Source organism: Lactuca saligna, chromosome 7 (assembly GCF_052625555.1).
Source record: "Lactuca saligna cultivar CGN05327 chromosome 7, ASM5262555v1, whole genome shotgun sequence".
Taxonomy (NCBI): Eukaryota; Viridiplantae; Streptophyta; class Magnoliopsida; order Asterales; family Asteraceae; genus Lactuca; species Lactuca saligna.
The window spans coordinates 144,369,625-144,384,813 of NC_136423.1; the positions used below are offsets into that span (position 1 = coordinate 144,369,625).

At 33.3% G+C, this 15,189-nt stretch overlaps 1 long non-coding RNA gene across 1 annotated transcript; it reads right to left on the reverse strand.

Moving 5' to 3' along the window:
• Positions 1 to 100: 100 nt before the first annotated feature.
• LOC145006361 (uncharacterized) lies at positions 101 to 11,873 on the reverse strand. Its single transcript, XR_013662879.1, has 5 exons — positions 11,806 to 11,873; positions 5,977 to 6,151; positions 805 to 853; positions 497 to 692; positions 101 to 304 (listed from the first exon to the last, which is right to left on the reverse strand). It is a non-coding gene; the product is annotated as an uncharacterized LOC145006361 (long non-coding RNA).
• Between the last annotated feature and the right edge of the window lie 3,316 nt (positions 11,874 to 15,189).

Here is a 15,189-nt window from a genome sequence, read left to right on the forward strand (position 1 = left end):
AAGAGGAAAACGATACTAACAATAATGAATTAAAATATTAGAAACAACAAAAAAAAAAAAAAAAAAAAAAAAAAAAAAAAAAAAATCTTTTGGCCTAGGAAGTTGTTGAAAGCTATCCATCCCCAAATGCTCTAGTCTCATAAGGACAAAATATAATTAGATGGATGTAAGATTTATCGGTTTATGAAAGAAAAAAAATACTATGATTTTTAAGAGGACATGATCTGGTTTAATCGGCAATTTCAAGGGTGCACATATCACACGTGTAGCAGCCCGAAAATTTCTACTAAGAGTGTGAATAATTCTGCATCACAAGTGTCAAATGGCACAAGACGTAATCAAAATATTAAGAATATTACCAATGAATACCAAAATGAGATATATATATATATATATATATATATATATATATATATATATATATATATATATATATATATATATATATATATATATATATATATATATATATATATATATATATATGAGAACTTACAATTGCTTAAAGTTATCAGGGATCTCGATGCTAGAATTAACAACCAAAGGAATTGTCTTCATCAATCTTGATGGGATCGCTGCCAAGTTTTTTTCTTCTTGATCAAATGATGTTGGCATGTATTCCAGGCCTCCACTGTTTGTGATAAGTAAACAAGAGCCAGCTTTACTTTCATCGGTAATAAGTTGAAAGGCACCTGTTTCATATGATGACAACTCAAACAACTAATTAATTTCATAATTCACAGAATCAGTTGTCCTCCTATTCTCTCCTCTCATGAAGTATGATGAAGTAGTACAACATAGTACCTTCTATCAATGTATCCATGGAATTTGAGCTTCCATTCAAGTTAAGAAGCTGAAAACCCACAAATTTAGCTTGATTAATATGCATATATATATATATATATATATATATATATATATATATATATATATATATATATATATATATATATATATATATATATATATATATATATATATATATATATATATATATATTGTTAATTGATAATTTTCCCCGTCTCATTCCAATGATTTACAATCCATATTTATACAATATCCTATCGCTATCTATAATGAAGAGTTTATCAACTATAACAATACTTCCTCAATATGAGGAAAGATATCTGAAAGATATCTTCGGCTAATAGACCCCCGCAGTCGAATCGGGAGGATGACGAACGTTGAGACTGTACTTGAAATCGTCAAAGAGAATGAAAGGTAGACCCTTTGTGAAGATATCCGCAATCTGATAGCGAGAGGGAATGTGGAATACACGGACTTGACCCTGAGCGACCTTTTCCCGAACGAAATGAATGTCCAGCTCGATGTGTTTGGTACGTTGGTGTTGAACCGGGTTGCATGATAAGTAAACGGCGCTGACATTGTCACAATAGACTAGTGTGGCTGTAGTTGGAGGGACATGAAGCTCCAACAACAATTTTCGGATCCAACATGTTTCGGAAACGACCTTTGCAACTCCCCGGTATTCTGCTTCTGCACTAGATCGGGAGAGTGTTAGTTGACGCTTGGAGGACCAGGATATTAGGTTATCGCCCAAGTAGACACAGTAACCAGAAGTTGAGCGTCTCGTGTCCGGGCAACCTGCCCAATCGGCATCGGTATAGGCAATAAGTTTCCTAGAAGGTGATTTGTGAAGATACAACCCGTGAGCAAGAGTACCTTTAATATACCTCAAAATTCGTTTAAGAGCATTAAAATGAGATGTTCGGGGTGCATGCATGTGCATGCAAACTTGTTGAACTGCGTAGCTTATGTCTGGCCGTGTGAAGGTCAAGTATTGGAGAGCCCCTGCCAGCTGGCGATAGTGTATTCCCCCGTCAGGCAAAAGAGTTCCATCGGTGCTGCTTAATTTGGCCTTACTGTCAACTGGTGTAGAAGTTGGGTGACATGAAGTCATGCCTGCTCGTTCCAAAATGTCGGTGGCGTACTTTTGTTGTGACAAAAAAAGTGAATCTTTATGACGAGACACCGAAATGCCAAGAAAGTAGCTTAGGGGTCCAAGATCTTTCATGGCAAACTCTTTTGCTAATAAAACCATAAACTTATGATGTAATCCGGGTGAGGAGGTGATGAGTAAGATGTCGTCTACATATAGAAGGAGGAAGGTCGTATGGGTTCCCTTTTTGTATACGAATAGTGAATGGTCACATTTGCTATGTTTGAACCCCATAGTGAATACGTAGTCAGCAAATCTTTGGTACCAAGCTCGTGGTGCTTGTTTAAGTCCGTAGAGAGACTTTTTAAGCAGGCATACATGATTTGGATACAAATGATTACGAAAGCCGGGGGTTGATGCATGTAAACCGTTTCATGTAGATGTCCATGTAGAAACGTGTTTTTCACGTCGAGTTGGTGAATTTGCCACTCATTAGAAAGAGCTAGGGACAAAACAGTCCGAATTGTCGCCGGCTTTACCACGGGGCTGAAAGTGTCACCACAGTCGATACCTGCTTTTTGAGACCTGCCATCACAAACCAAACGAGCTTTGTATCGCTCTAAAGAACCATCAGACTTAGTTTTATGACGATAAATCCACATACTACGCACTATATTCATATTGTTATGTTTCGGGACTAACTCTCACGTCTTATTATCAATAAGGGCCTGAAACTCGTCTGTCATCGCTTTATTCCAATCCGGGTTTTTAAGTGCTTCTATTGGGTTTCGAGGGATAGGGGAGAGAGAGGTAGAAGTATGGAGGTTGTAGTGTTGTTTGGGTTTCGAAATGCCAGACATACTTCTGGTGTGGATGGTACGAGTAGGAGGAACAGAAGGTGTTTGTGAGGTGATTGGTAGGGGGTTCGAACCAGAAGGGGTTGTTTTTGTGGAAGGCGGTTGTTGAAGGGTAGGCCTTGTACGCCGTGAATAAGTGATTAGGGGAGGTGATGGGGTGGTTGTCGGAGCATTGTTGTCAACCAATGGGGGAGGCGTAGCTGCGTTGGGGGTTGGTTGAATGGAGTCGGACCACATTAATGGGTGTGGGTCTGATGATAGTTGGGTTGTAGGGGTCAGTGATGATAGGTTAAGATAGGGAAAAATAGTTTCATCGAATATTACATGGCGGGATATAATAATGGTTTTATTTTGCATGTCAAAACATTTGTACCCTCGGTGATTGATGGGGTGGCCTAAGAAAATGCAGGGTCGGGAACGTTTTTGGAGTTTGTGGATGGTGGGAGATGGAGTAAGTGGGTAACATAGACAACCGAAGGTACGAAGGTGTGAATATGAGGGTTGAAGATTATATAGAAGATGTGTAGGGGTTAGATTGGCAATAAGTTTGGTGGGAAGAATGTTTAACAGGTACGTAGCATGTTGGAGGGCATGGTGCCAAAAATGCATGGGTACGTTTGAGTGGGTGAGAAGAGTGCGAAGGATATTATTAATGGATCGTATTTTACGTTCAGCTTTTCCATTTTGAGGAGATGTGTGCGGACAAGAAAAGCGGAATTGAAGGCCATTTTGAGAGCAAAAATTGTGAAATTGATGGTTATCAAACTCACGACCGTTATCACATTGTATGGTTTTAATAGTGTAATGGAATTGTGTTTTGACCATAGCAAAGAATTGGATGAAGATGGAAAAAACTTGGGACTTATTGGCTAGAGGATAAGTTCATAAATAATTGGTTTTGTCATCCAAAAATAAAATATAGTAGCGGTGACCACTAGAGCTTAACACAGGGGAGGTCCATAGATCCGTATGAATAATGTCAAAAGGTAAATGAGTTATTGACTGAGAAGTAATAAAAGGAAGTTTTATTTGTTTACCCAACACACAAGAACGACAAACAGAAGAAAAAGGTTTTGATCTAGGAAAATTTAAAGTAGAACGTAAAGAATATAAAACATCCGCGCCCGGGTGGCCAAGGCGATGATGCCATAGGTCTCTTGTAATTGCAGCAAAAGTAGAAGGTTGTGTAACTTGGGAATTTGACTGGAGCTTGAAAGGGTAGAGAGCACCGGTACTATTGCAACGGAGGATTGGAGTCCGCGTCTGGAAGTTCTTCACATCAAAACCAAACTTGTCAAATTCTACGGAAACATTGTTGTCAATAGTGAAGCGACGAATGGATAAAAGATTTTTAATGACATTTGGAGTGTGAAGAACATTTTTTAGAATAAAAGGAGGAAGAGGGTAAGGAAGTGTTTGATTACCGGTGCCTTGAATTGGAATAGTGGAACCATTACCGACAATGACATTCTGAGAAAGACCATTATTGATATAAGACGTGAAGTTACTTGTGTTGGGAGTCATGTGTGACGTTGCTCTGGTATCAGCATACCAAGTCTGATCAGGTGGGTGTAATGTCATTGTGTGAAAAGCTTGCTCAAGATCGGTTGGTGTGTGGCTGATTTCTGATACCAGATAGGCCTGCTGAGGTCGATTGCCTAGAATCCCGGGGGAAACTGATGGAGGTCTGGAGGATCCATATTGCTGGGTCGGATATGGGCAAGGGGGGTAAGCCCATGGTGTATAGTTGGGAAAAGCCCATGGTGGCGGTGTAGTCCATGGCTGATAGGGACAGGACCCCCGATTGTATGTCTGTTGGGTTTGGTTATTGTTGGTACCGCGTCCACGCCCGTTGGAAGATCGTCCACGACCGCGTCCTCCTCGACCCCGTCCGCGTCCACGAGAAGTAAAGGGATCTGCCTGTTGGTGGTTAAGGCGGCTGCTATCTCCAAAATTTGGATGAGTCATTGGTGCTGAAGCAGTCAAGGCGGTAGCGGAGGTGCCTCCGGTTAGGGATACAGCAATGGCAGCAACCTGATGAGCTTTTCGTGCTTCTTCCATGATGAGTTTGGAGCGAACTGCATAGAAATCAGGTAAGGGTGTTGTTTGCTGGATGATCATCGCGACCCCTTCATAGCTTTCATTGAGACCAGCAATTAGTTGAAGAACAAGACGTTGGTTGGAAACCGGGTTTCCCACATTTGCCAGTTGATCAGCAAGCATCTTCATGGCTTGGCAATAGGAGGAGATGTTAGGGTGTTGATCAAGTCTTGTAGAGACGAATTTGCTGTCAAGATAGACAGCTCTAGTGCTCTGGTTATCTTGAAAAATGTTTTCAAGGGCAGTCCATGCCTGACACGCAGTGGTGTTTGGTGTCAAAATTGTGTGCAGCAGATCATTAGAAATTGTGCTGTAGATCCATTGGAGAACAATAGCATCGAGTCGTGACCATGCTGCAAACTCAGATGCTTTAGTTTTGTCGGCTTCAGTGGAGGTTTGATCAGCTTTTGTTGAGGTTGAGGAAGAAGAAGAAGAAGAAGGTGGTTTTGAAGGAGGGATGACGGTAGAATCAATGTGATCTGCAACCTGAAAAGCCCTGCAATGGATGCGAAATAATTCTGCCCATGAGGTGTACTGTCCGCTCTCCATCTCCAGTATAAACGGAATGAAGTTCCATATGTTTGTGACTGTGATGGCTGGGTGAGATTTTGGGTCCATTGAAAAAGAAGAGAAAAAAAATGGCGTACAGGGAAGAACAGGAGAAGAACAGGAGGCGAGGTAGGGTTAATGATATTTGTGCTCTGATACCATGTTAATTGATAATTTTCCCCGTCTCATTCCAATGATTTACAATCCATATTTATACAATATCCTATCGCTATCTATAATGAAGAGTTTATCAACTATAACAATACTTCCTCAATATGAGGAAAGATATCTGAAAGATATCTTCGGCTAATATATATATATATATATATATATATATATATATATATATATATATATATATATATATATATATATATATATATATTGATAATAGTATTAGTAGAAGTTTAACCGCATAAATCTAAAATTAATGGATTGCATACTTGGAAACTTATTGATCTACTTTATGGTCACAAACTCATTAGATTAAAGTAATTATTCAAGGTTAAAATGATACTTTTGGAACAAACATCATGTATAAGGCGTATCTCATTACAAGATGTTTCTTACAAAAACATGTTGCCGGTTTTAAGGAAGTATTCACACCAGCTCTACTTGATACGATCTGACTTATTATCGTATTAGCACCCCAATTGAATTGGGAGATAAACCATTTTGACTTAATGGTCATACTTCTAAATGGTCGGCTAAATGAAGAAGAGTATGCTGCAAATCCAAGTTTTCGCTGTTAAAGGAATTAAGACAAAATTTTACAATCTATCTAAAGTGTTTCTGGTTTACATCAATTAAGTACAAAAGGCATGCAATATTTGCTTGGATAAAAGCTTGAATAATATTGGGTTCAAAAGGTATGATAAAGTCATTTACACTCGAAACACAGGAGGTTTGTCATTAATTTTTGTTGTATATATATAGATGATCTTATCATTATTGGCTTTATTGAAAAGGAAATTAATGAATTTAAAGTGGAATTTATGAAAAATATCAAAATTAGTGATCTTGGATTGCTTATTTTTTTACTTTGGCATAAAAGGGTAAAAAAAAAGATGGAGCATTGTTAAAATAATTGGCGTATGCAAAGAGGAATTTGGAGAAGTTTGCTATGAAAGATTGCAACCCAAACTTTTCCCATAACTGAAACTCAAGAAAGAAGAAGAATGAGAACTAGTGGATCCCACCGAATATATGTGAATTGTGTGGAGTTTGAGGTACTTAATTCATACCCGACCCGATTTGTTTACTTAGTCGTTATATGGAAAGACTAAAGTCACTTTACAAATATGCGATGAAGCAAGTGCTTCAGCATGTGAAAGGTACAATTAATTATGACATCATGTATCATCATGATTAAAGGAGCAAAGAACTTGTGGGTTTTTTCGACAGTGACCTTGGCGGAGATGTAGTGGTACATTTATCAATTAGGGGAGTTTGAAGCGAAACACCCTTGATCCAAACCATTTTAAAATTTTAAAAACATGACCTACTTTCCTAATAACACTTAGGGTGTTAAATAATCGAATCCATATCCACAAACACAAAATCAACGAATAACCAACCCATTAAATTTTCATTATTTTAGTGTGTGCGATAAATTAATGATTCTCGACGAATATCCGACCGATTAATCTGACCCTTTTACAATATGTACTATATTTTACTTACCAATCGAGTTATATATATATATATATATATATATATATATATATATATATATATATATATATTTAAGTGGAACGTATAGACAAACATCCATACCCAATCCATTAATAAAAAGGTAAACATGTATGGGTTGTAAACAGGTAAATGAATATAAAAATTAAAATCCGAACTCATAAAATTGTTATGATTTCGGATTGAATCAAGGTCAAAACTTGTGTGTCTATGTGGTGAACTATAATCGCACTAACAAAATGCTTTCCTAGCATCGAGAAAGCACTATCACGTGGCAAACGTAAAAACAAAGTACAATGACATTTCTAACTTTTGGATGGAGTTCATGAAGGTTCGGATGGAGGCTTGGCAAGCGATAATTCGTTGTCTAATCTGTTAGATGAAATGATCATCATACCGGTGGAACTTTTCGTACATAGCAAATCGCCAGTTCAATTGGTGAAGAATTTGGTATTCCATGGTGACGCAAACACATCAATACAAAGTTTGAGTTCATTTAGGAATGTTTGGAGAATAGACAAATCATTATGGAGTTCGTTTCTCAAAAGAGCAAAAGGCAAGCATACTTACTAAGGCATTGGCAATAATTAAGTTTACCATTATACAAGGGAAGCTTCGAGTGATTAAGCTCAACGAGAAACCAATTAAAGAAAGGAGATTATAGAAGATTAATCGGGTAGTCCAAAATTGATGGATTGGATAAATATTAGTTAATTAAAGTAAGGAGATTATGAAAGTAGATGTAATTCTCATTGACGATTGATATCAGCAATTTAAGCAAACTTTTATATTGTATTATTCATGTGTTTATCTCCTAATAATAGTCTTCATATCTTTATTTGCATAGACTTGTTTTAATTAGTTTAATCTAACAATACTAAAAAAATAAAAAATAAAAAAAATAAAAATAAAAAAAGGACCATATGATTGCAAACCCTAGGCAAATCGCGGAAAATAACTTATTAATTACAAAAAAATTATTTTGCATCATTAGCGAAACATAATCATAAATAAGGAGTTCGTCTGACCTCTGGGCAAAGCACATTGACACGGATACCTTTTTCCTTGTAGGAAGAAAGTGATCTTGTAAACATAACCACACACCCTTTCAAAAAAATATAAAAAAAAAAAAAAAAAAAAAAACCATCTATCAGAATTAACAATAGTATATATGCAGATAAAGAGAATCTAGTGTGAATCAAGATCATCGGATGCTATTTGCTGCTGATATTTAGTGTAATGTAATTATACCTTTGCTGGAAGAATAGATAGGGTCAGAGATCATTGGATACAGTCTTGATGCATAACCCAAATTTATCACCACACCAGGTTTGTTTGCAGCTTCCATTATTTTGATCTGTATTTTTTTGCAGCAGATGATATATTAATGGACTATCTAAAACCAATTATTTTGTAAGTAAATAATCCTAACATATTGGAAACTATTATATATATATATATATATATATATATATATATATATATATATATATATATATATATATATATATATATATATATATATATATATATATATATATATAGGGGGGAATAGTAAATATACCCTTAAGGGTATATAAGCTTAGATACTCAAACTTATCATACTACGTAGTTTTAATATCATATATACATTGTAATTGTCCAATGTTCTTATAATTCAACGTTTAACTTGATTTATTTCCAAGATTTTTATAAAATTCACATTTATCTTCGTCTAACATAATTTTCATTTACAACTACAATATATATAGCCTAGTATGTGTTCGAAAAAAAAAATATTTGATTTAAAAGGAAAATAATAGTGAAAATTTGAAAATCTTGAAAGTAAATCAAGTTAGAGGTTGAAGTTTAAAAACATTATAATGAATATATCAAACAAAACGATATATTATGGTGGATCGCTTGGCGTTCTCCAACCGTCGAGGATTTGGGTATTAATCGGAAATTTAGGATTAATCGGGTTTGGCGGGATTAATCGGCCTTGGTGGGATTAATCGGTCAACAAATGTCAAAACGTTCGAAAAAAATAAAAAAAAAAAAAAAGGTCAAAAAACTTTTAAAAAGAAATAAAAAAAAATTACTCACAAAATTTCAAATTTTCAAATTTTCAAAATTTCAAATATTATACAAAAATGTTCATATTTTCGTATTTCAAAATTTCCAAATTACAATTTTTCTTATTTTTTAATTTTGAAGTACTTGTTTTTCTTAAGATATATTAATATTTAATTAATTTTAATATTTTATTACTAATCTATGGTCTCCGATTAATCTCCGCCAAGACCGATTAATCCCATAACATCAGTCGACCGTCGAGCTACCGTCAAACGATTTTTCAACTTTGATATATATATATATATATATATATATATATATATATATATATATATATATATATATATATATATATATATATATATATATATATATATATATATATATGTATGTATACATAGAGAGAGAGGATTGATCATTTGACACTCAAAGTTTCCCGAGAACCCGAAAACTAAAAGAGGACTGTTAGATAAATAAAAATGATGGTCAGTATGTATTTGGAACAAAATTTGGGGCTACATGTCGATTTACTCTGATTTATGATGTTATTATTTATTGTCTTTAAGGTTAAATTTGTTTGTTAATATCAAAGGTCTCAATGGAGAATAGTTGGACATATGATGTTAAATGGACTGTTTCTGCTTTTGAATTTGATAGATTTGGTGAATTGTTAAATTGGATGATTTTGTACTACAGATGGTTTTGATTTTGAAGTCCTAAGTAAATTTGTTGTTGGTTTGATATTGCTTGAATTCGTAGAAAAATGTAAATTACCACCCCTACACAGTGTTTTTATATTAATACCATTTAATTTTTATAGTTTTGGACAATACCGGACGGATACTACAAACTGTTTTTATATCAAAACATTATGGATTTTCACTTTTTTTATCATATTGCCACTGCACATTGTATTTTTATTAAAAAAAATCACTTTTTATAGTTTTAGGACCATATTCCCCTGCACACTGTTTTCTATTTTAATAAAAATTCAAACTTTTAAAACTTTAGGACGATATTGCCCCTGAACACTGTTTTTATATTTAAAAAAAAATCAAATTTTAAAGTTTTAGGACCATACTGTCCATGCATACTATTTTTATATTAATAAAATTCATTTTTTTACGGTTTTAGGAACATAATGCCCGACAAACTGTTTGTATATTAATAAAATTCAATTTTTACAATTTTAAGATCATATTGCCCCTACATACTGTTTTTTATATTAAAAAAGCTCAATTTTTACAGTTTTTAGGATGATATTGCCTTTGTATACTATTTTTTATATTAAAAAAAAATCAACTTTTACAGTTTCAGGATGATATTGCCCCTGTATACTGTTTTTGTATTAATAAATTTCAATTTTTATAGTTTTATGACCATATTGCCCATGAACACTATTTTTATATTAATAAATTTAAATTTTTTTTACAGTTTTAGGACCATATAACCACTGCACAGTGTTTTTATATTAATAAATTTCATTTTTTTTAGTGTTAGGATCATATTGCCCCTGCAAACAGTTTTTATATTAATAAAACAATTTTTTTTATAGTTTTAGAACCATATTGCCCCTACAAATTGTTTTTATACTAATAAAATTGAACTTTTACAACTTTAGGACCATATTGCTCATCCACACAGTATTACATTAAAAAATTGATTTTTTTACAGTTTTAGGATGATATTAACCCTTGTACATTGTTTTTGTATTTTAAAAAAAGAAACTCAATTTTTACAGTTTTGGGACGATATTGCCCTTGCACTATTGTGTATTAATTAAATTCAATTTTTACAGTTTTATGATCCTACAAACTGTTTTTATATTAATAAAATTCATTAGTAAAAAGCATTAATATATTCTTGGATCGTGTTATGTGGCTTGAAATCAACTTACTTTACGTAGGCATTGACAGGTTACGTACAGACTTTTCTAAAGAAATGTCTATTACCTAAACTACAATTGAAAATTGAACAGTATGTTACCAAAGAAATTTAATAAACATTTTAATTACCAAGATTATGAAGCATATCTTGGAACTTTCCTACCATTAAGGTAAATGATAGTTTTTCATTAGATATTTTAACCTAACTCAGTGTATTTTTAAATTATTTTTTTAGAAAATTTATTAATCATCTAAATTTAGATGTCATTAAAAATAAAGAGTTCGTTGTTTTCTAAATATAGAGCAAAAGAAATAATCGTCTCTTGAAGTTAATTTTTCAAAAAACAATTCATACCCGTCGCTTGATGCGGGTAAACGGCTAGTATATATATATATATATATATATATATATATATATATATATATATATATATATATATATATATATATATATATATATATATATATATTTCAACATGTTAAAAACAAGTCAATAACAAGAATACCGCTCTGTCGGTGCAATCAATAACTGCTACAAGATTCACATTGATTGCATGTCTCCATGTTTTTGATCCATTTGTTTGGTCTTCATGAAATGGCACCGATGTTTCGAGACCTACAGAATTAATACAAATATCCAAACCCCCGTATACTTCCACGTGCTTTTCAAATGCAGCAGCCACTTGTCCTATTAGTTGAATAAATAAAAATGTTAATGAACTTCACAATAAATATGCATGAGAAGGAAAAAAAATGAACAACTCACCTTGATTAGTGAAATCGCATCTTACAAAGATAGCAGAAGGGAACTTTAATGATCCCGAATGAAACTTGTCTAATTCATAAAAATGATGGTGAGGAAACGTTTTCACTAAGTTGATTTTAAGTAGATAGAAATTGTAATATTTGCATTCTCAAAGCCGTTAGTGGAGTGTGTGTGGTAAACCGGCACACTAACATGGACTTGTGAGAAATGGAAAAGGTCTAAACAATTACGACTATGATTACGGCAACCCCTTACATAGTTCTAAAAATTGATTAGACACACATGTGAGTCATATAAGAAAAGGTGTATGATTTTGATAAAGTCTTATCAAAGCATCTCGTATCAGAAATTTGAACTTTGGTAAGAAAGTCAATAGAGTATTGATTTCTAGAAGTCCAACTGATTTCTGAATACATGTCAAAGCTAGTGGGGGCATAAGTGTTATGCTAATAATTATCATGTTAGTGGGAGCATGATTTTTATGTTAAGTTTTTCAAGTTAGCAAAGTTAATTATAGAAAATAAAAATTTCAATTTGCAAAGCTGTAAGGGTTGAAAAGTTGTTTGCTATAATTAAGGGAGAGGAAATTATACTTCATTCCAATTCTAAAAGCTTAGATTGTGAGTTTTTAATAAATTTAGTCATAATTACATTATTTGCATTCTAAAATTCAATTATGATTACGACATCCCTTTTCATAATCTGAATTATGAGAACATGACAGATAGAAATAGAAATATTATAGCAAAAGACTGATCTAGTATCATGTATTTATGTGAGACATCATGAATTGTGTCCTATATGCTTCGGATATAGGATCGATTACATGTGTTATAATATTCATCCGTTCTAAATTTTCCAAATGCCTAGTGCATTAAGAAGGGAAAAAGTCTAGAATTGGATATGACTAAAATGATTAAGAAATTGTTGAGGACAATCTGAGATTTACCAAAGATTGGTTGCTAATGGACAATTGGAAGTATAGTGTTAATTTTGAAAGGACCATACTGGCATATTCTGAAAAGAGGCAACTCTTGTTCAGAAGTGATAGTCAAAATGGGAATATGGAAATATTTCCATGGGTGGAAGTTTTTTTTCAAATATGTGTAAGATTAGAAAACTTAATGCAATAAGGATGTTCAAAGGAATGTACTTTGAATGTGAGACTTCGTTTCCATGGAATTGATCTCCATTGAAATACTCTATAATGTTTGTTGACAAGTCTTTGTAACTTTTATGCATAGTCATTACAAGAGGATCAATGCATACAAGTTTAGAATCTAACAGATTTTGGTAAATGTCAAAAAATATTGTATTCTTACATTTGTGGTAAGGATTTGGAATTATGAAATGAGCATCATTGGAATCATGTTCAATTGGTCTATTTCACAAAGGATCATAGACAAACATAGTGTGCATACTTGGAGTATGGCATAACTATTGTTTGGACAAACATAGTATGCATGCTTGGAGCATGACATGATTATTGTTCCAGATTCAAGTATAAAGTTGATCATTCGAAACATTATACAATGAATAATGTGTAATCAATATGGTGTTTAAATAAAAGGTGTTTTATTTACTCTCAAAGGTGCTTGGGGCCATATAGGATTAGTATTATTCGTGTGTTTCACTTTGCATGTTTTGACTACCAAATAACTAGGTTATTCAAACTCTCCATAGTCAATCATACTTTGGAAGTAGGTAGGAGGAAAGATTGTCATGAATGGGTCTGTAGTTTGTCTAGGTGGCCTAGACATAACTGCATTGTTCATGAGTGCTCCTGGAATGAGATTCGAGTGTTGCATTAAACCCACGCTCATTTGACTCACTTCATGGATTTTATCACGAGTGATCATGAAACGATAATATCTTATATTCTCCAACCCAAGAGATATGAGTTTCAATCTACAAGTCGGTTACAGATTGATTATGTGAAAACGCACCAGTAACTTGGTGTTATAAAATGCATTTTTGTGTGTAATTTGATAAGTATATAGAGCAATCATATGAGTCGAAGTTTATCCATTCCTTTTACCCTTGTAGGGATAAAAGCAATATATGTGGGCCCCTCGATGATTTAGATGTTGTTTGTTTTTTGGAAAAAACCTCTTCAGACCTCTTTTTGCTGCGCGGTGCAGCACACGCACAGTACTTTTCATCTCGCAGTTGTTTGATTTTTAGAAGTCTTCGGAGTCAAAAACCTCTATGTGTGCTCTGTTTGGCGCATTGTGACATCCCCATTTTCACGGCTAGAAAAGACTGATTATGTTTATGCTTTATAAAAATCAGAGTACCATTTTTATAAAAATGTTGCGGAATTTGTTCCCAGGAAAAACATGATAAATACGTTATCAAAGCATTTCCGAAGAAATGTATTTTTTTTATTTTAAACCATTGGGATGTCATCGTCAATACAGAAGCATAAGCATAAACAAAACTTACCTTCATTATCACTAGTGATTTACATCTTCTTAATCTCTCAGTGTAATGTAACTTCATATAGACACTTGTGATACAAATAAGCTGGAGTGGGTCAGGTTGGGAAACCTGGTGAGTACATAGGGATTTCAATCCCACAATGTTATATCATATATATATATATATATATATATATATATATATATATATATATATATATATATATATATATATATATATATAATTTAGAATTCACAAAATATACAATTTCACCATATATACATAAGCAACTCTTACCCCGCCCGTTAATCCTTACAACGAGACTATCCATACTCGGGCCTTAAATTTTACCTCTTACTTAACCCATAATCTCGGATCTAATTCCTGCTCTCGGATTAATAACTGTACCCATTCCATACTCTCGGATTAGGGACAAGTATCTATGTGTAAATCCATTCTCCCGGATTAACGAAGGATGGCTATGTCCTATCCATACTCCCGGACTGAGGACGATGACTATGTCTAATCCATGCTCCCGGATTAATGACATATACTAAAGTTCTATTCTCTGAATATAACTTGCTCGTACTCGTAAGAAAATACTACCCAATATTCCTCATAATTAATTTAGGTTTACTCTTTATCCTAAATCATCATGTATAATCAGGTATGTTCTTTAACACGTATTTCAGGCAACATCAATTAACTTACACATAAACATATAATTAATACTTCAATCAATACTTGTATTAAAATTATATTCATGAAAGGGACTATGCACTCACACATAAACTCTTCAACAAATATTTAACTCTTTAACATATATTGAATACTTTAATTAATACTTGTATTAAAATCATGTTCATGAAAGGGACTATGCACTCACACATAAACTCTTCAACAAATATTTAAATCTTTAACATATATTTAATACTTTAATTAATACTTGTATTAAAATCATGT